Source organism: Lactuca serriola, chromosome 5 (genome assembly GCF_051521515.1).
Source record: "Lactuca serriola cultivar US96UC23 chromosome 5, Lser_US96UC23_V15, whole genome shotgun sequence".
Taxonomy (NCBI): Eukaryota; Viridiplantae; Streptophyta; class Magnoliopsida; order Asterales; family Asteraceae; genus Lactuca; species Lactuca serriola.
The window spans coordinates 356,622,883-356,645,667 of NC_136412.1; the positions used below are offsets into that span (position 1 = coordinate 356,622,883).

The 22,785-nt window shown below is 41.7% G+C and overlaps 1 long non-coding RNA gene across 2 annotated transcripts; it reads left to right on the forward strand.

Annotated features, from left to right (window-relative positions):
• Positions 1-19,332: 19,332 nt before the first annotated feature.
• Positions 19,333-22,501, forward strand: LOC145052188 (uncharacterized). Of its 2 annotated transcripts, XR_013684006.1 has the most exons (11): positions 19,333-19,560; positions 19,670-19,753; positions 20,227-20,294; positions 20,386-20,485; positions 20,566-20,925; positions 21,021-21,158; positions 21,396-21,458; positions 21,594-21,665; positions 21,759-21,830; positions 21,972-22,043; positions 22,135-22,501. It is a non-coding gene; the product is annotated as an uncharacterized LOC145052188 (long non-coding RNA). The 2 variants fall into 2 exon arrangements; XR_013684007.1 differs by lacking the exon at positions 20,386-20,485.
• Positions 22,502-22,785: the final 284 nt, after the last annotated feature.

The following is a 22,785-nucleotide window of genomic DNA, read 5'->3' on the forward strand; positions in this document are numbered from 1 at the left end:
GAAGGAAGAAACTCCTTGTAGGTCTTGATGATGCGGCTCTCCCCTGATACACAAGCATACATGGACTCAGGAATTGAGCCAACAAATAGAAACTTGGAAGGATCAGTGACTATGATCTTTGTGGTGTGGAAGACGCCAATCGAGGAAAGTGGAGAAGTGGCCACTATGGGGACATGATACTTGTCCATTGCCCATTTGGTGACGAGCGTCCAGAACCTGGCATAGGAGATTTCAGTGTGTCGAGAAGTAGAGGCGAGGCTTTGGATCAACTACTGCCATAGAACTGAGCCATAGTCGAGGTTGATCCCATTGTACAACCCATAAAGAATCGTCATGAACAGATGACTGGACCCATCAGAACCTGCACTCCTCTCTGATAAACCTTTGAACAGTATCGTGAAAAAGCCATTCCATTGAGGAGGAAGACACGACTTCTTGAACTTCGTGACAGTGGTAAGGATTTCCGTGTAACCCATGTTGTAAAACATGGAGAATAATTGACCCACGGAGATCGAATCAGGGTTAACCCTCGATTCATCAGGTTCAAACCCTAGAAGCGAGCAAAATCGCTGCTTTGAGATGGAGGATTTGGTATCAAGTATGTCGAAGTAGATACGATCAACAGATTTATCGTAGTGAGCTGTGGAGAAAATCTGGGATAGACACTCCATAGGCACAGTTTCGACCTTGGTCAGTGCGAGAACCAGTGGAGAGTATTTGAGACACTCCACTATGGGATACATGAAGGCATCATAGGAAACCGGGGTGAGATCAATGACCAAGCTTTGTTGGGGTCTGATTGGGAGAATGTGGGAGGTTTCATGAACAGAGGAGGAATCCGCCATTGTTGAGTGCTTCGAAGAAGAAGATGCACAGTGGGAGAAAATCGTCTTTGTTGCTCTCAGAAGTTTGGGTGCAGTAAAGAGGTAAAACAACTAGGGTTTAACCCTTTATACCGTGTGTAGAGGTGAGAGAAAAATTCGCCCCCAAATCCTCTTGAAAAGCGAATCGGTTCCTGAGATGATTGATGCATGACAGTTGGCAACCCCGATGATTATGCATGAGAGAGAAAAACCTTTCCATTTAGCACGCCTTCCCATCAAATACCTTTTTGAATTCTTGAAACCTTTAATCTCCCGGCTGAGTCATCATCTTATCTTTAAAATGAGCTGTCGTCATTAAATAAAAACAAACACTTAGAAAAACCACAGCATCCCCTTGTGAATATAGCATTAAGACCCGGGGCTACATAAAAAAATAGCTTGTAGTGAACCAAACCAGACTTTTGGAAAATCAAAAAGATTTTCGTGCATAGAGTGTCAAAGGTAAGAGAATAAAACAACAGCTATGTGGGAATTTGTGATGTCAATATAGACACGAAGCAGTGGATCCAGGGCACGAATCTGTTCCTTCAAAGTCAAGAGAGACTTTAAAGTGTCTGTGTGGATTCTCGTTGAATTACGATCAAGCACTTGTTAAGAAGTGTTGAAAGGCTTCTTTTGATGATGCTTAGAAAGGTGGCTTTCGCTTCAATTCAAAATTCCAGATCTTGACATAAGATAGAAACCGAATGAAGTACTTGTGAGACCAATGTGGTCTGTTGAACAAGTAGGTTTGGACAATATTTAGTGACTTGTAGGAAATGTTTGGTGTGAAATCTCAAAAACAATTTAAAACTGGATTCTATGGGAAGAAATGTTATGGTGTTTAATAATTTCATAAGAATCACACAAAAAGAAAAATAGAGATTTCATGGTACAACCACTTGGGTGGTTTCGTTAATTCATGGGTGAAAGCTAGAGCAAATTTAATTGTTCACCGTCAATGCATAATGGGTATTGAATTTTGGGTTTCACTTAGCACGTAGTGACACGAAGCTAAGATCATAAACGCAGAGATTGTGTAACCATAAACCTCAATGGTTATATCTGAGAGTCTCAAGGGTTACATTTATGAACCGACATATGATGGAGAAAAATGTTTGAGGTGTTGTACAGAAACCAAAGTACCTCTGCTATAAAAGGAATGACCAAGCAGAAAACTCTTAACTCATATGAGAAAAGAGTAAGGTAGCTCATGATTAGAATAAATTTAGCAGCCTAATTGGGAAGACGAGGTTTGTTTATACCCAGTCAATAAGGATTTATTCAAAATCAGTTGAGGCTTTAGACAACATGCATCAACATGCTTCTAGGGACACTTAGCTAGTATAAAGTGTGAGAATGATACCTGCTCCATCGATATTCTAGATACTGTTAACATAAACAGAAGTAGAGACAAAAGGAAGAAAATATTTTTGGAATTTTGATATTTTTATAAAGAGAAAAACAAAACACACCAAACAAAAAAAATTTGAACCGAACCAGAAATGGACCGAACGCTCGGTTCATTTCGGTTCCTTAAAAAAATTATTTTTAGATTTTTGGAAAACAACTGTACAAAATTATACAACCAAAGATATCACATTTTTGAGATAAGCGAAAACAAGTGCAGTGGGACCGAACCCGAAATAGACCGAGAGTTCGGTTCATTTCGGTTCCCATGTGAACCGAGCCCGAAATAGACCGGGCGTTCGATTCATTTCGCTTCCAACTTTTAGTTTTGAGAAGGTGTTTTTGGTACTGACTCCGATTCCATCATACCTAGGCCTTGTAGGATTTTATTGAAACTTGCTTCAAGAAGGGCTTTGGTGAAGATGTCGGCCAGTTGATCAGTGCTTCGAACAAAGTGAATTTCGACGTTTCCATCTTCCACATGATCCTTAATAAAGTGATACCTCAGTGCTATATGCTTGGTCTTGAAATGTTGCACTGGGTTATGATAGATCCTAATTGCACTTTCTGAGTCGCAATATAGTGGGATCTTTTTCATATTGAGTCCATAATCCCGGAGTTGGCTTTGGATCCAAATCACTTGAGATGTGCAGGAGGCGGCTGCAATGTACTCTTCTTCGGCTGTAGAAAGAGAAACACATGTTTGATTCTTAGATTTCCAGCTAACCAACTTCCCATCTAGGAATTGGCAGCCTCCTGTGGTGCTTTTTCGGTCTAGACCACATCATCCTAAGTCTGCATCTGAGTAGGCTTGAACGAAGAAACCTGAGTTTGAGGGATACCACAGACCGAGAGAGGTGGTTCGCTTCAAATACCGGAATATATTCTTTTCTGCCAGCATGTGTGGTTCATGAGGATTTACTTGAAACCTGGCACAATAGCATACTGAAACCATTATATCGGGCCTGCTAGTTGTGAGGTACATCAGGGAACCAATCATTTGGCGATATTGCGTTATGTCGATATTGCGTTATGGTCCGCCACACCGACCTACAGTCCACCTAGTCCACCCTCTGATTCTAGCTAAAAACCTCGAGTCTACAGTGTGATTGGTCCGCCCGCACCGGGCCTTCAATCCACCTGGTCCACTCTCCGAATCTAACCACATACATCGAGTCTGCAGTGTGATTGGTCCGCCTGCACCGGGCCTTCAATCCACCTGGTCCATTCTCTGAGTCTACAGTATGACTGGTCCACCCGCACCGGGCCTTCAGTCGGCCTGGTCCACTCTCCGAGCCTCGGCACGTCTGGTCCGCTCTCTTGGGGCCTACAACCTATCCAGACCGCTCGCTGGGCCTTCGGAACAACCGGTCCGCCCTGGGTATCTTGGCCTACAGCACAAAGCAGGACCCGCCTCAACCCAACTCCAGTCCAAACAACGATGTGCACATATACATACAATCTTATAGCAATTCACAGTCAACAAGCAGATCAAACAGATCACATAACATATCATCATCCTAACCAGGATACCGACCTAACAGGTCACTAGCATAGCATCTCCCTATCTCTCAAGATACCGATCTCAATTAGGTCTCTAACATATACCATCCTAGCTCTCCGGATGCAAACATATCAAAGCAGTAACATAACAACAACTACCCGGATCTCAATCCGATAAGGGCCGGCCTTGGTGCCTTAGACCCTGTTGATATAGTGAGGATAACTCACCTCGAAACTGCCGGCTGAAAGGATAAGATCCCGCTGCTCCAAACTCCGACACGAACTCCTCCACTGAACACCAAAACACTCAACTCAATAAATACCCTTAATTACCAAAATACCCCTGGAAGACAATTGGTCAACCCTTGGACAAGGTCAAAGTCAACCCCTGACTGACTCTACTCACCGAGTCAACCCGATGACTCGCCGAGTCCCCAAGCTCAGGACTTCCCTCAATCCGCGACCTAACTCACCGAGTCACCCCGAGACTCACCGAGTCCAACAACTCTGAGTCCACTCGCACACCACTCACCGAGTCATCCCTTGACTCACCGATTCTCGACTCGACCAGAAAATATTGGGACTCTTCGAAAAGACTCGCCGAGTCCAAGAACAGACTCGCCGAGTCTAAGGCTATCTTCAACCTACTCGCCGAGTTGTTCATACAACTCGCCGAGTTCCAGGCCATCTTCATCCAACTCGCCGAGTTGTTCTTCCAACTCGTCGAGTTCCAGCTCATCTTCAAGCAACTCGTCGAGTCCACCCATGTGACTCGCCGAGTACCACCGGTCTGAATCCATACAGAAGCACTCCAGGCCATGCAATTGATCCAAAACATAGATCTAGCCTCCTATAATCCATCCATCACGTAAAGTGGCAAACTTTACGTGAATCCAAAGAGATCTAGGCCTTTAACACTTTAGGGCTAGGGTTTGGGACATGATAGCTTCACTACACACTCAAACACAGGGACTTTCAGGCATTCCAACCCTTCTCCATTCCAGATCTGAGGTAGCAACCTCAGATCTAACCTCTAAACTCCAAAACACCAAAAGATAAGCTCCCCACAAACCCCATAATGATGAATCCATAAGAATAACAGCCCAAGGACGAGATATTACCTCAAAAGAACGCCCCAACTGAAATGGAACTCAAATCCAAGCAAGGCCCCATGCTCCAAGCCTCCTACCCTTCAATATTACCTCAACAATTGCTTCTCCAAGCTTCCCAATGCAATATGATCACTCACACACGAAGGCTAAGGGTTTCTGGACTTGAGGATGAGTAAAGAAGTTGGGGGAATTAATGTTATGTTCTTTATATAGGGCTCAACCCTGAGAATTAGGGTTTTCTCCACTCAGCGCCTACTCACCGAGTCCACCTTACTGACTCGCCGAGTCGGCCATTTAACACGCGACCAAGTCGCGACTCTACTCGCCGAGTCCACCCATGGACTCGCCGAGCTCCCCTTCCAGTTTTACTCTTTTAGCCCTTCAACTATACTCTTTGCTATTCCGGGATGTTACAATTCTCCCCCACTTAAATTAGGCTTCGTCCTCGAAGCCTACGGCAACTCAACTCCAAAATACTCCCACGACGCGCCACCTGGCCCTAACCGGACCAGGTTCCTCAAGGCATAACCATCGAAACTCGAACTCATTTCCTCTTTCCTTGCGGTGTCCTGACCACCGTCTCAAACCGGGCACCGGCTGTACCCTCTGATAATCACACTCAACAATCGAGAATTACCCAAGATGCATCACTGCTCCAAAACACAACCATCACTCGACTCATATGAGTTAGAAGATAACCATGCACCACCGGATTCCCAATCCGAGTCCAACTCTAATCATTGTGCTGACAGAAAGACACATTCTTCAGAGCAACTCCCATGAGTTCTTCTCTTGCAATCACATACACATGCTGAACTAGCTCTAGCACCCTCAGGTTGGGAAAACCCGATACACTGATGATATCTCCAAACATCCCCCAGGATGAACCACTACTACGCACTCAACCCTTGATCAGAATCACACTGAGAGCCCAAGACTCTCTCCCTGCATCCATTCCAAGCCTCTTGGCTCTACACCCGCGAAATTCCCTCCGCGACCTCAGCAGACATCCTAATCTGGATGTGATTCCATTCCACTGCCGCAAACATGTTGCTCAATAACCATACTCGGATCACTCTAATCATAACTCTGCTCTGCCGTTTTCACTTCTGTGAACTTGCACTCCCTCTCGGAGTCACACTCCTCTCTCATTCCTTACCAAGGAAATCCACTTGGCTGCCTTGCCACCACAACAAGTGCCACGGTGCTCACCCAACGCTGCACCACCCCTTTATAGCGTAACTGCTATCCATGCAACACACATGCTCTGAATATGCTCGCAAGGACTCTTGAGTCCATGCACCATCTCCACTAATCAAGATCAATACCCGGGGCCAGACCTCCTGATGCTAACACATCGCAACATACTCAATCCATCTCCTCAACCGGACTCGCAATACCTGCAGAGTCTTCAGCATGACTGGACCGCCTCACCAGGCCTTCAGCCAATCTGGACCACTCTCAGAACCTTCAGCTAATCTGGACCGCTCTCAATGCCTTCAGTTTGGCTGGACCGTTCTCCGAGCCTTCGGCCTGACTGGTACGCCTACCGGCCTTCAGTCTATCCGGACCGCTCAACTAGCATTCATCATTCCGAGCTATCTCTCCCGGAAATCCTCCCATGCATACTGTTCTAACCCTTTAAGGGTTCCGAACTCTGTCTCAATCGCACATGCTTGATCCCGGCCTGCTCCCAGGCCCTCCACAATCGAATACCCTAGGTCTGTATCCCGCCCCGCATGTCTGCCACTTACTCGCACCAGCCTATACTCTTGACTGACAGAACCACTGCTGAAACCCAAGCAGCTAAGCACCCTCAAATACTCATCGATATCCCAGAGAATTTTCCAATTCTCCCCCACTTGTAGCACTGATTAACAACCACCAGTCGCCATCACCGACCTCCCAGAACAGCTCAGCACAAAACCAACACTTACACGCGGACTGATTTACACAGACATAAACAACCTTAACAAGATCCCACATCAACACTGATTAACCCGCTCGAAAGAAATTCAATCTGCATCTAACCACTCCTCAGAAAGCAGATGCTACCCGACCTTCAAACCAATGCCAGGTTTCCACTAATAACCCTCATGAATGATAACCAACGAAATTCCCAATACAATAACCCATAACCAAACCACAACCCTCAAAACGACGAATACCGCATCGAAAACCACACAAAGATACCAGCACATAAACAATACATCATAAATAATCACAAGATAACAAGATATCAAGAAAGAAACATACCCGCAGCTGCATCCGGCACTGCTCTGACCTCCTCTGCCGCAAGCTGATAAGCACGACCCTGAGCCCTTGGGGGCTCCGTTCCACCCTGACCTCCACCTGTAATCCTCAAAGTGGCCGGTGCTGGAGCCTGCACCAGTCCCGCAGCAAGCTGTGGACAGTTGACCCTCAAATGTCCAACCTGATGACAATGATAACAAATCCTCAAATACCGAACTGGCGCTAACTGCCGACAATCCCTCGCATAGTGCCCCTCCTTTCCGCACTTGCGGCATGCACCACCGGACCTACAAACTCCAGTGTAACCCCTCCCACACTTCCCACAAGTGTGGCTGCTCAGATCCCCCACTCTAACATCAACGGTCTTGGACCGTTTCGGCGCCGGCTGCAACTGCACCGGAGCCTGCCTCATCTCAGGCAACTGCAACTCAATCTCTAACTCACGCCACCTAGCGGCCTCCTGCAACTCCAACAAGGTCTCGCACCTCTAGGTAGACACAAACTGTCTGATATCCCTCTTGAGCATGCTCAGATATCGAGACATCTGAGCCTGCTCTGAAGCGAACTCTGGGCAAAACATTGCCCTCTCAGTGAACATCCTGGTGATCTCAGTCACCGACTCCGAACCCTGCTTCAGCTCAAGGAACTCCTTAGCCAATCTCTCCCTCTCAACTTGCGGAACATAACGAGTACTGAACATCTCCCTGAACTGATCCCATGAAACCGCAGCCCTCTGCGCATCCGAATATGACCCTGTGGTCAATCTCCACCAATCCTTCGCCCCGAGCCTCAACAGGTTAAAGCACACCTCACCCTCTGATCAGCAGGGCATGAACACGTGAAGAAACACCCCTCCACGTCTGATAACCACCTCATAGCAACAATCGGGTCCTGAACTCCATCAAAGGTGAGAGGCTTCGTATTGTCGAAGTCCCGATACTGAAAGCCCCGACCCGCTCCTCCCCCTGCCGCTGCTACAGCTGGTGTAGCCGCCATGGCAGCCGTCTCTGTGAGAGCTGCATAGCGCTCATCAAAATACTCAACCATGGCGGTCTTGATCGACCCAAACAGCTCCGGCAACTCATCCCGGAACAACTCAGCAATCTCATCACGCAGGATCTCACGAATCCTCGCATCCAACTCACACGTGCTCATCTGACCGATAACCTTGGGCGGTACTGACCCGCCTGGAACTCCCTCTCCTGCTCCCGATCCTGATCCGGATCCACTCTCATCATGCCTCGGAATCTCCATATTGAAAAACACCACACAAAATCTTAGACTCTTCCCACTAACCTAGGATCCAACTCTCTCAACCCAACCCTAGAGATCATGGTTTCCCTGATACACGTATGGGTCCTGTGCTTTCAGTAGTACGGGCCCATACTACCTTCCACACCTACCCATATTTGTATGAAGTACTACCACAACACACTAGAGAAAACATGCATACTAACTCTCAACCCTCACCACTAGAGGAACTCTGAAAATCTCCCACAAGGATTCCCTAGGTTACAGGCATCACAAATCAGGCAACATTATCATGAAATCCTGAAGATCCCTAGCCTAACCCTAGCATGTTGTTCTATCAAAGCACAAAAACAAATAACATGCATGGTATTTTAGGGTTACTTACTGGCTCCGGCTGATCGTACCTCCGCGTCCTCCTTTACTCTTTTTGAAAACCATTTTAAACTCTCTTTTGAAAGCTCTCCACGATTTGAGACTGGAGTCACACGAGTGTTTCTCCCATTTACTCAAACCAAGGCTCTGATACCAACTTATAACGACCGAAAAATACAACCAATTTTAAATTTTTCAAAAACAACTCGATTCCATTAAATCATTACAAAAAGGTTTTCAATACAAAACATTTAGCGTATTCCCAGAATCACATTACTACAAAATCATGAGGAGCGGTACGATCACGCCTTCGCCTTGCCACGGTCTCCTGAAGAACCTGAAAAAACATAAAACCACAACTGTAAGCCCGAAAGCTTAGTGAGATATCCCCAAAATACCAACCACTTATACCATACATGCATAACATGCCACAACATATCTGATCACAGAACAGCCATGCACTTCGGGTCTACTGTGTGACTGGTCCGCCACACCGGCCTACAGTCCACCTGGTCCACCCTCTGATTCTAGCCATAAACCTCGAGTCTACAGTGTGATTGGTCCGCCCGCACCGGGCCTTCAATCCACCTGGTCCACTCTCCGAATCTAACCACATACATCAAGTCTGCAGTGTGATTGGTCCGCCCGCACCGGGCCTTCAATCCACCTGGTCCACTCTCTGAGTCTACAGTATGACTGGTTCGCCCGCACCGGGCCTTCAGTCGGCCTGGTCCACTCTCCGAGCCTCGGCACGTCTGGTCCGCCCTCTTGGGGCCTACAGCCTATCCAGACCGCTCGCTGGGCCTTCGGAACAACCGGTCCGCCCTGGGTATCTTGGCCTACAGCACAAAGCAGGACCTGCCTCAACCCAACTCCAGTCCAAACAACCATGTGCACATATACATACAATCTTATAGCAATTCACAGTCAACAAGCAGATCAAACAGATCACATAACATATCATCATCCTAACCAGGATACCGACCTAACAGGTCACTAGCATAGCATCTCCCTATCTCTCAAGATACCGATCTCAATTAGGTCTCTAACATATACCATCCTAGCTCTCAGGATGCAAACATATCAAAGCAGTAACATAACAACAACTACCCGGATCTCAATCCGATAAGGGCCGGCCTTGGTGCCTTAGACCTTGTTGATATAGTGAGGATAACTCACCTCGCACACCACTCACCGAGTCATCCCTTGACTCACCAATTCTCGACTCGACCAGAAAATATTGGGACTCTTCGAAAAGACTCGCCGAGTCTAAGGCTATCTTCAACCTACTCGCCGAGTTGTTCGTACAACTCGCCGATTTCTAGGCCATCTTTATCCAACTCGCCGAGTTGTTCTTCCAACTCGTCGAGTTCCATCTCATCTTCAAGCAACTCGTCGAGTCCACCCATGTGACTCGCCGAGTACCACCGGTCTGAATCCATACAGAAGCACTCCAGGCCATGCAATTGATCCAAAACATAGATCTAGCCTCCTACAATCCATCCATCACGTAAAGTGGCAAAATTTACGTGAATCCAAAGAGATCTAGGCCTTTAACACTTTAGGGCTAGGGTTTGGGACATGATAGCTTCACTACACACTCAAACACAGGGACTTTCAGGCATTCCAACCCTTCTCCATTCCAGATCTGAGGTACCACCGTTTTGAAGGGACCGAAACTCCCTTAACTCCTCCTTCCTTCCTGTCATATGACGTGAGCAGCCACTGTCTATGTACCATTCTTCGTCAAACTGCTCGTCATTTATAACCTGCAAAAATTAAGCAAATTTAGGAACCCAAAGTTTCTTGGGTCCTCGTGAGCCTTTTACAGAAACAGGAATAGTAAGAGAAACATCAACAAGATAAGTTGATTTTATTATGGTTGTTTCTAATCGTAAACACTTTGATTTTATTGGAGTTAGATGCAGGTATTTTGGATTCAGGTCCGGGAGTTTGGACTTTAGCTTGCTTTCGGTCTTCATCTGCTGAGGAAATCTTACTTTTTCCTTTCAAATCCTTCTTCGAGTGTGAGCTTGGTGTAGGACGAGAATTAGGATTAGAAGAAGAACGAGAAGAATTAGAGGAATAGAAATTAGAATGAGAATCTTTCCTTACTTGAGGATCGAAATGACCCTTTCGGTTGTGATCATTTGAGGGACCGAACCTGGACCTTCGGTTGCTATTTGTTGATGGACCGAAACTGGCTTTTCGGTTGTTGTGGGTTGCTAAACCGAAACTGGGTCTTCTGCTGTAAAAGCTTGATGGACTGAACTCTGGTCTTTGTCTGTTGTTGTTTGGTGGACCGAAACCAGGCTTTCGGTTGTTGTTACTTTCGGGACCGAACTTATCCTTCCGGTTTTATTCTTTCTGTGGCCCGAAAGTCTTCTTCTGGTTCTTTTGATCCAATGGACCAAAGCTCCTTTTACTCTTATTTTCTTCTCCTTTTGGCTTGGAGTTTCTATCAAAGTGAGTATAGTGAGGATTTTGGGAGCGCCAGAATTGCTTTTGCTCTGAGAGATTTTTCTTGTATCTCAGATTTCTCTGCTGCTTTTGATTTTTCACCTGTTTCGGTTGTCTGTGAATATTTGCCTTTTGTTTTAGCTTCTGAACAACTGGTTCACTTTCCATGGAAGAGGTTTCGCTTGTTGAGGAGACGCATTCTTCCGGAACCTCTTTTGTGCCACTAGAACTGGGCACGTCAAAGTTGGTAGGTTTATTAAGTGGTTCTGCCACATATCTACCTTTGACCTTCCATGATGTTCGCTCCGATAAACCAACTGTTTCATCTGAGTTGTCTATCGGTACATACCAGAAAAACTCATCACAACCATCTGCATTATCTTCATTCACCATTGTAGTGAGTTCGGTTGTTGTGACATCCCTAATTTCACGGCCAGAAAATACCGATTTGTTTATGCTTTGTTTTTATAAAATCAGAGTAATCTTTTAATTAAAAGAGTTGCGGAATTTGTTCCCAAAATAAAATATGATAAAATTTATCAAAACGTTTCTCAAAGAGAATGTATTTTCATTAAATAATAAAACCTCGGGATGTCATGTTTGATACAGACCAAAAGCATAAACAATATAAAATAGACCTTACAATAGCTATTCAACTACTGATCTATAATCCAAAATCTCTCGTCAAGTCCGCCGACTTATATTCTTGTGTCATTACCTGTAATGAAAAGAAAACTGAGTGGGTCAGGCTTGGGAGCCTGGTGAGCATATAGGGTTTTCAACCCACAATAATACATTTATTATATTCAATTATCAAACAATCAAACCAAATACCCATCCTCATTATCTTCTTAAGGTTTCACCCTAAGAACCAACTATCCTTCATTCACTTATCCCTAAGGAATCGGCACGAAATCCATTGCTACCAAAGTTTATCTATCGAGTACTAAATCCATAGTTATCAGACGCTAACTCCATAGTCGTCGGGGTTTACTCAAGCGGCGCTAACTCCATAGTCACCAAGGTTCGCTTAACAGGCGCTAACTCCATAGTCGCCAAGGTTTACTTAACAAGCGCTAACTCCATAGTCGCCAAAGTTTACTCAACGTGCGCTAACTCCATAGTCGCCAAGGTTCATCAAATAGGCACGAAGTCACATCGTCGCCAAGGTTTATGCAATAGGCGCTAACTCCATAGTCACCAAGGTTTATACAAAAGGCGCTAACTCCATAGTCACCAAGGTTTATCTAATAATAGGCGCTAACTCCATAGTCACCAACTATCCCATCTACCCTTGTTCTACCCAACAATTTTGTAGATATAAATACTTACACAGTTTAAATCATTTAACACCTGTATAAAACTCCAATTTCCATGTCCATCTCAAATAGACAAATAACATATAAACACATAGCACGTATTTCATAGCAAATACTTCATATTGATGTGTTAGAAGAAAGCAACTACACACCCACACATATAAACAACAATATACTTAATACACTCAAACCATACTTGTATTATTATCGTGTTTATGAAAGGTAGTATACACTCACTTGATTAGAAGATGATCGGACAGCACTACGACTTGCAGAAGTAGTAATCCACCGCAGATCTGGAAGATCTCCACAAAAATCGAACTTCTCGCGGGCAGAGCTTCGGCTCGGGAACCGCACTTCTCGTGATCTTCGGGATCTCGGGACTTGCCTCAGGGCTAGAGAATAATACCGGGGCTTCGGGGTATTTCTGGCACGCAAAACGATGCAAAACGGGAGAGAGAAGAGAAGAAATTGGCAATTGGGTCGGCTGCCTTCGCATCCTATTTATAGGAGGCTGGAGCCTCGGAGTACGCGGGGCGTACTGGTCCGAATGCGTCATGGCGTTCGTCATCCGAAGCCACTTGCTGCGAATGTCGACACTTCGGAGTACGCGGCGCGTACCTCGGATCAGACCGGTGACTCCTTCGGATAATGCTTCCGAATTTCCTTTTAAATTTAAATACAAAATGATTAATAAACTTCGGAAATTCATATCTTCTTCATACGAACTCCGTTTTCGACGTTCTTTATATCCACGCGAAGGTGAGACTACGCTCTACAACTTTCGTTTAGACTCCGTCGGCTAATTTTGACTTTTATTTTTATTATTTATTTTTAATAGGCCGCGACAGAAAACTTCGTTATAAATTCACAACTTCTTCGTTTGACGTCCGTTCTCGCCTAACTTTTTATCGCTTCGATACTAACAACGAGATCTTCGATTCTCGTTTAGATTGCTAAGGCTAAATATCGCTCTAACGTAAATTCACTTTTTACGTCGCGCTGTGTCGTGCCGGTTCTGTCGCGAAACTTCGACAGGTCATAACTTCTTTGTTATAACTCGGATTTTGGCGTTCTTTATATGCACGGAAACCTTGTAACATATACTACAACTTAGTTAGGATTATTCATCCTAAATAATCTTCTATCAAAAAGTCATTTTTGACTCTTATTGTCTCTAAATTGACTAGCCCTGATCTACGGGCGTTACAGTTGTCTGATGTTCGGTTACTCCTGTGACCTTATAAACCTGATTGGGAGTGGTTCTTACCTTTTGGTATACAACGGCCTTTTCTTTAAGGATTGGGGACTTATTTTTGGATAGACGAGCGAATTCCACAGAATTTTCAGAAATCAAGTTTTTGTGGTTTTCAGGTTCGCTCCTAATAAACTCTGAACAGTCAACCTCATCCTCTACAGAGATTTCACTCATGTCATCATCCTCATTAAGTTCAGATGCATTTTCAACATCAATTTTATTTTCTGAACTTAATTTGGTACTCAATGAGTCAAATTTTTGTATAGTTTCGGCTCTGAGTTTCAACCTATCATTTTCATCCAAAAGATTCTTAAGCATGTCCTTATGGTCTTTGGACTTTATAAATGATTCAATTTTGTTCAGACCAAACATATAAGTGGGATTTACATCATCTGAAGATACAACACTTTCACAGTTGTATGCTTTGGCATCGATTTCATCCTCCTTTAGCTCAAGGAAGGGAAAAATCATGTGATGTATCTTCTGGCCTATTTCACAGTCTAAATGCAGTTGAGTAATGTTAGTATAAAGTCTTTTTGCAATCAAACAAAAAACATTTCTCTGTTTTAACAATTTAAGATTGTCTCTTTGCAAATAGATATTTTCATCCCTAGATTTAACCAACTCCAACTCCTTCTGCTCAATCCACATTCTTCGCTCCTCACTCTTGGATGATACCCTGCTTATTTGGTCAGTCGGATTAGAATTCGTGACACGTGTTTGAGTTAAACAACTATCTAGATTTGAAATTCTTGAATTCAAGTTATTTAATTCTTTTTCATATGATGTTTGTGGAACTTTAAACGAAACAAAAATGGATTCTACCTTCTTGATCAGTTCATCTAGTTCACTGATCTGCACACTAAGAGGCTTCGTTGTAAAGCACACGTCCTCTCGCTCCTTAGCCACTTCATTTCCACCATCAGTGTTGTATCCCCTCATCTGGGATACATTTGTCACCATCAAACATCTTCCACCAGCATCACCACTCTTCGCCACATAAGCCTTTCCGTGAGTAGGCTTTCTCACTTCATCATCTTCTGAGTCAGTTGACCACACCTGTACACCACCGAACTCATCATCATCTACTGAATCCCGCACAACAAGAGCATTCATAGAGAGATTAGTAGTAGCTTTCTTCCTTTTAATCTCCTCCAGTCTTTTCAGGAGACTTGCTTCTTCATCCTTCTCCTCATCTTTCTCTGCCATTTTCTTCAACACGCAATCTTTTGCGTAGTGATTTTTCCCTCGACAGTAAAAACAGCTGACACAAGAATCAGCTTCACCCTTTGCTTCTTTCTTTGGTTCTTCAACCTTTTGCTCCTCTTTCACTTTTTTAGAGCTGTAGCTTCCCTGCCAATTTCAGTTCTTGTTGGTAGGGAACTTCTTATTGATGAACCTCCTGGGATTTGACACCATCATTGCATAGTCTTCAGATGTCAAATCGTAGTCTCCCAGATTCAGATCTTCTTCTTCTTCTGCTGCATTCTTACCTTTAGACAGAAGGGCCAAAGACCCCAAGTTTGAAAGCACGCTCTTCTCTTGTAGCACAATCTTTTCCTGGGATTTCAGAATTCCCACCAGTTTTGCCAAAGAATATGATTTGAACTTCTCATGCGCTTTAACCATCGACACAATCGCCCTCCATTCGGGTCTTAGGCCATTTAACAAACTGACCTTCTGTTCGATGAGCTTTCTTTCTATGTCATGTTTGATCATCTTACTGAGAAGATGATTGAACCGATCGAATGTTTGTGTAACAACCTCCTCTGGCTTCTGCTTGAACTCTCCAAATTCAGAGAGAAGTAGGGTCTGAATCGAGTGCTCCAGATCTTCATCTGTGGAATACAACTCTCGCAGCCGATCCCAGATTTCCTTTGTTGTACCACAAGAACTTACTAATCGAAATGTGTCGGATTGAAGAGCGAATCGAATTAGTCTCAATGCCTTAATGTTGTATTGGAACTTCTCCTTTTCGTCCTGAGCAACGTCCTTCACATCTTTTAATAGATCATTGTACTCCTTCTGAGTTTTAATGATTCTTGAAGTGCTTGAGTGAGCGAAGGGGCCAGCTGTGATAGCTTCCCATATCAGATAACTGTTATCTTCCGATCCAATAACGTAATCTTCAAAATGGTGCGTCCACACTTCATATTCTTGAGTGTAGAGGATTGGGATCTTGGTTGTTAATCCGATGCTGTTAGAGATGTTGATGGGATTGGATTGAGAATTTTCCATGCTTGATCGTTTAACCTGTTATAAGATCAGACTTTGTAATACGTAATATTAGGGAAAGAAGAATAATTAATGAGATACGTCAATTATGGAGTGACGGCTCAATAAATATCAATGAATACGGAATGAACCCTAATCACTTCTTTCATAGAAGAGATGTGTATGAATTACACAGTCTCCTGCTCTGATACCAATTGATGAGTTGAAAAACTCTTTGATCATTTAGATCTTACACAGGTTGATCAGAATAATGCAAACATAAATATCAAACAAGAGAATGAATCAATAATGAGCTGAATGATTCAATAGATTCACGCCTCAGCAGAGCTCGATAAAGAACTTCCACTGTAGAGGCTTTTAGGGTTACAATCGATAAAACTATAATCGCTATGAATGATCGACTCCAAATCTACGTACAAAGATGCATACAAGCATCTACAAATACTAAACCCTAATAAATTAATCACGGATGGACAGGCCCAATCAGGATACAAAAATGGACTAAGGACCGAGCCCAAGACGCAACACATAATGGACCCTACAGTGACCACCATACTCAAAATAAACAACACAATCATCAGAAAACACTCGAAAATTTTCCACACTTAGTGAGTTCCTTAGTATCCTCGTGAATTCCCTTTTCTCGAGTACGGATCCTATGCTTTTAGTAGTACAGGCCCAATACTACCTTCCACACCTATCTGTACTTTCCTTAAGAGTCGTCATGATTCCCTTAAGTGACTCCATTACTACCAATCATTTGCTATTCCTGCTAAACAACACATCTTCCAAGCTAACATACTTTCTAGATCCTCCTAGGATTCCCTTCACACCACTCTCTGCCATCAGCTGCAGAAGAAACTCCCACTAATACCCATTAACTACCTCATGAATATAATTACATGCAACAAAAACTAAATAATTATTCGATTGCAAGGTCTTACGCTATAATGGTTGGATTCAAACAAGAGTTGTGCAATAGAGATAAACCTAACCTTCTAAAATTATCTAATTTTTGTAACATGTAACCTAACATATTCTCTTGATAGTTAATTAATACTAGTGCAGGTCCCTAAAAGCACAAAGAAGGTAGTATTCGAGCATCGGGTTCTAACCGGTGCACTGCATAATCGGAACGCTCAATCATATCATCTGAAATCCATGCTAGCATGCTATCATGTTAACATCCTATCATGTGATTCTAAGCAGATCCATAACCTTAATCTAGCATGTTATTCACATATAAATATACTGGAAAAAATAAACATGTATGGGTATTTTGGGAACTACTTACTTTAGCTCGGCCGATTGCACTGATCACACCCCTTCTTTTATAAAACCTTTTTGGGAAATCTTTTTCTTCTTACCAATTCCTCAGTTTGAGTTCAGACACCCGATATTGTGCCCAAATCATTCAAACCAAGGCTCTGATATCAATTTGTAATGTCCTAAAAATACGAAGTTTATTTTTTTTATTCTAAATCAACCCAAACCATCAACCATTCATTTCAAAACCATCTAAGTATGTCAATTTATAATATAGTTATCAAAGTACAATCCAAAATCATAAAATGTGGAACTTTGGTCGATGTTGTGCGATCATGTCGGGCCCTTCCCTTTTGAACCAAGAGTACAGGAGAAACATTTTAAACATAAATCATAAGCACAACGCTTAGTGACCCCCCCCCCCCCCCAAATACCACATACCATACATATATTGCCATGGGCAACCCCCAGAGTCTTTTCAGTAGAATTTCATGGGCTACCCCCAGAGTCTTACAACCAAGTGCCATGGGCTACCCCCATGGTATTTCATAAAAATACCACAGGCTACCCCCGAGGTCTTCCATGCAAGTATCATAAAGACAATTAACATCCTACATAATATAGTGAGAACACCCAACTCAATTCGATGATAAAAAAATTACATACTCGTACTGCTGCTATAAAAGCTCCTCACACTGAACACATCCAAAACCGACCCTAATTAACTATTAGGGTAATGACCAATAATAAAAGTTCCATTTCATACTCTATTTCTTTCTTTCTTTCTCTCTCTCTCTCTCTCTCTATGGTAGAAGTCTATTTTACCCTTTTCCAAGGTAGACCTAACCAAACATGGACCAAGGCCTAGAGGTTATACCCCACGTAATACCATGTTGTCCAAAACCACCTTTTAACCTCTTAATATCTAAATACTAAATGTTCAAATCACATATCTTAATCTTAGGAAGGTCTTAACTGATAAGGTCGACCACTTTAAGCTTTTGCATGGCTTATTAGATCCCAAGACCAAACCCTAAGTCCATAACACTCTTTAACAACCTCAAACTATTGCATGAGTGGGATATAGCAACAAAGACTCCATTTTTATGACCCAAAACCCTCAAAAACAACATAAAGTGACAAACTTGAGCTATGGAGTAGCTTTTACTCACAAGAAACAAACCATGGGACCAAAAGCTTGCAAATCTCAAAGCTAGTCTAGATCTAAGCTATAGAATCATGAAGGTATGAGCTTTATACCTCCAGAAGCTTGTAAATGTGATGAAGGCAATGGATCTTCAAGCTCTAGCCACAACAATCCTCATGGAAAAACTTCTACTCCTTTACTATGCACCAAGAACACATAAAAGAGGCTCACACAAGCTAATCAAGGATTAGTGTTTCAAAATTGTCGTTTGGGGAGTTGAGGTTGGTTATGAAGATACCTTAAGGGACTTAAGGTGTTTAAATATGGATCAACCCTAAAAATTAGGGTTTTGGGTCAGCTCGAGTACGCCCTGCATGCACAACTAATAGCCCCATGTACTACATAGGATCTACATCCCTCGTTAATGATGTACGCCCTGTATACACACCAAGTACGCCTTGTATAGGCACCGTTTTCCAATATTTTGTTATTCTAAGCTGGAAATGAAAATACCTGGAAACAGAAGTTACATGCCGGTATTAAATCAGATAAAAAATTGATCTGTGGTGAAACCACAGATACACACACTAGTATATATTAAAATACATGCCACTTAGGAATAGTGGATTTTACAAGTTTTGGCCACAGTTGTTTAGGGTGTTTCATAGCTTTAGTCCATGGAATATACTTTCACACTTTTACACCTACTTTCTAGATGAGTCATAATTTAGAATTCTTATGTTTGACTTCGTGGCCCCATTTTTATGATCCTCTTTCTTCCAATCACGTGTTTACGTCTGTTCTCTACCGCGTTGGAAATATCCATAGTACACCATCGTTAAAAGTCCTGAAATCAATTACTTTTGTTTCCGATTTCTCCCAATCCTTTTGTCAACTCCAATCAAAAGCAACCATATCTCTCGCTCATATTCCTTAATCTATGTCAAGCACACACTCCCACCCATCGTTTTCTCCATTTCACCTTAAAATTAACTGTTTTTTCAGCAGTGGAGAAGAACCGGATGACAAGCCACGTTGGAGTCGATGAAGACGGAGAGGCTATTATCGGTGGCAGTGTTGACAAATTGTGTTCGATTTGAGTTCATTTTCGGTAATGTTTGCTTCAATTTAGTGTTTCAGAGTTGAATGGAAATGAAACTGAAGTTAATTTGGTTACAATTTCTGAATTGATTTGATTCCTTCTCTAATATCAATACTAGATACATCATGGGCGACACCCTAGGAACAACCGGTAGATATCCCATCCATCTGTGTCGTTCAACCAACTTTAGTGGAACCACAAGGTCAGTTTAGAATCTTTTTATTTTAAAGCTTCAGTAATCTATTCACCTTTTTCTCTTTTAATTTGTGAAAACCCTTTCCATTTAGCGTTTAAGAGTTTGAATTTAAGGTATGGAAAGTTGATTTAGTTATAAATTTTGAATTGATTAGATTCTCTTTCCAATTTTAGTATCATAATCTAACAATATGGTCATATATCCCATCTGTTATTGCGAGGCCAAATGGGTCCCTGTTAGATTTAGGTTTTGGTGGCGATGGATGGGGGATACATATCACCACATTTCATCATAAAGACAAATAATAAAAAAAATGTATAAGCGTATATCATATCTATTCAATTTCAAGAAAATTCGAACATGTATGAAAGAAAACTCAACAGATGCTCTTGAATCAGATTAGAAATTGGTAAAGTGTTGATGATTGACATGAAGATTTGTTAGTTTAAAGATCTACCCTTGTTATAACTTTTGTGTAGGTGATGCAAGAATCATATTCCCTTTTTGTAGTGGTTTTCTTTTCGCACTTGGCTACCCTTTGTTTCAGGTATGTGTCTGTATTCCTTATCCCTTTTACATTTCTTCTATTTTGCTTTTTCAGGGGTTCCGCCACCAATTGTTTCTATATATGTTTACAGTTAATGTTTCTTCTAATTCAAGATTTCTGGAACATAAGGTTTTATTGATAATCACAATATAACCTCGGTTATAGTGTTACTGATTCTCAGTAATCAGTTGGTATGTTAAGTTAAATTTTACATATGTAGTAAACATGTGGTTTTTCTGATCATATTAATAATTTCATGTATGTGATAAAGTGATGAAGAAGGAAGAGGAAGAAAGAAAATCTTGGGAAGGCAGTAGTGATCATGTGATCGGTGGGAAGTTTAAGCTTTGGAGGAAAATTGGTAATGGATCTTTTCGACAGCTATGTGAGTAATTTTTTACTTTCTCGTATCGTAGCCTCTTTGTTGCTCTTGTGTAATAGGTTTGGTTGTATTTTTCAATGGTTTCCTTTTCATTCTATGAGTAATTTTTCAAAGGGGAGAAGAAGTAGTTGTGAAGATGGTATGTATCTAGGGTTTTACATTTATATACAGTAGAATACACTATAGATGGTGCTCCCCACCCTAAATGGATTGGAGTTGAAGGAGAATACAACGTTGCTGATGTTATTAGTGAGTTTTATATACTTCCATTTTACATTCTTATTATCATTCGTACATTTTTTATGTCAACAAACTCAATATACAATCTTATTCATGTTCCTCAGCTAGTGTTCCCCACCTTAAATGGATTGGAGTTGAAGGAGACTATAATGTTATTGTTGTTATCTCGTAGAGTATGAGAATCATGAATCAATGTGTCTTTAATGAGAAATTTCTTCAGAATTGGTGTTGTTTAGATCCAGGTACTATTGGATGACAATATACTAAACTTTTCTATTTTTAGCCATAATGAATAGCAATTTACTTTTGGATTTTTTTAACTTTTACTAATGTGGACAATGTGCATTGTTTTTACCCATAATGACAATATACTAAACTTTTTTTTATCTGTAATAACAACATGCTTACACTTTTAGTAACAATAGCAATATGTAACCCATAATACCAATGTACTTATATTTCTTTCTCGCATGATAAAGGGTGATGTATTCATGGGTTGGAGATCATCCCAGCTTGTTCTAGAGTCGCTTGCTCCGCACAAGGTATTATAAAGTAATTACTAAATTGTAAGTATAACTTCAATGTGGCTTGAATTCATATATTAGTAAAAACAGCTTACAAATTTATGCAAATCATATGAAGTTGTCTAACATTGGCTTACGACCATGTATTTCTAGGGAAGTATATGTATAGTCAGCTATATGACCTTTCCCTACTTATGTGACTAATCTTTTGAATCTCACAAGACTGTAAGACTCTCTTTTCTATTACTATGTAGACACACTTGTAGTCATGGGCGTTGGTGTTCACTTTTATGATGAACTATTTTGACATTTCTACAGGGATCTCCACAACAATAAGTTGATTGGACCAATTCCACCTCAAATTGGGTGTTTAAAGCATTTTAAATTACTGTATGATCCTATACTTGATTCACTACTATTATAGACTTTCTCCTTACTTCTATTTCAAATGAAGGAAGTTTCATAATATTATTCTCAACCTTTATCATACAATTTTTCAAAATTTTTACTGATGTGTGGCATATTTTCTAGTAATTTAAGGTGGAACATGTTGCAGTATGTGCTTACTCCTAAAATAGGTGAACTAAAATGGCTACAACATTTGTAAGTATCCATTCACACTAATTATTTTAAGTCCATTATAAATATAGAAAAAAGACACTAATCAATTTAGTAATTAATTATACTCCTTTAGGAATTGAGAATCTTTGAGGGAATTGACATGAGGTGAAGTGAAAACAGATTAAAGGGATGCAAAACTTAAAGCACTAATTGTCTGTGTGAAATGCACAGATTTATTGTGCTTGATAGGTGAAAGACTATTGATAAAATTGAAGACTGTGGAATCCTATAAAAAGACAAGAAGCCCCTTTAATTAGACACCCCCTATATAGGTGCATTCATTTAAAAAGCTTCAACTGAAGTGTTTATCTTTGTAGCAATTTGTTGAACTATAATGCATTTTTTGGTTCGCAAAATGTTCTGGAGTATTTAGAATTGGGGAAAAGGAATATGTGAGGAATTTGAATACAATTTCATATCTTGTTTGATTGACAAAAAATGGAATTATAATTATTTTTTCCGAGCGGTTTGTAGGAAATGGAATTGAAATCCATGTAAAACGACAAAATTACCATTTTTTTTTATCTATTTTGCTTAATTTTACTTTATTTTCTAACTCGTAAAGATACATTATATAAATTAGAAAATACTAAAATATCAGCAGTGGCGACGATAGCGGTCGTGGTAGGGATGTGGCGGCGGCGGTGATGACGGTTGTGGTGGTGGTGATGGTGATATGTGATGATAATGGTGGTGGCAATGGCGGTCGTGATCATGGAGGTGG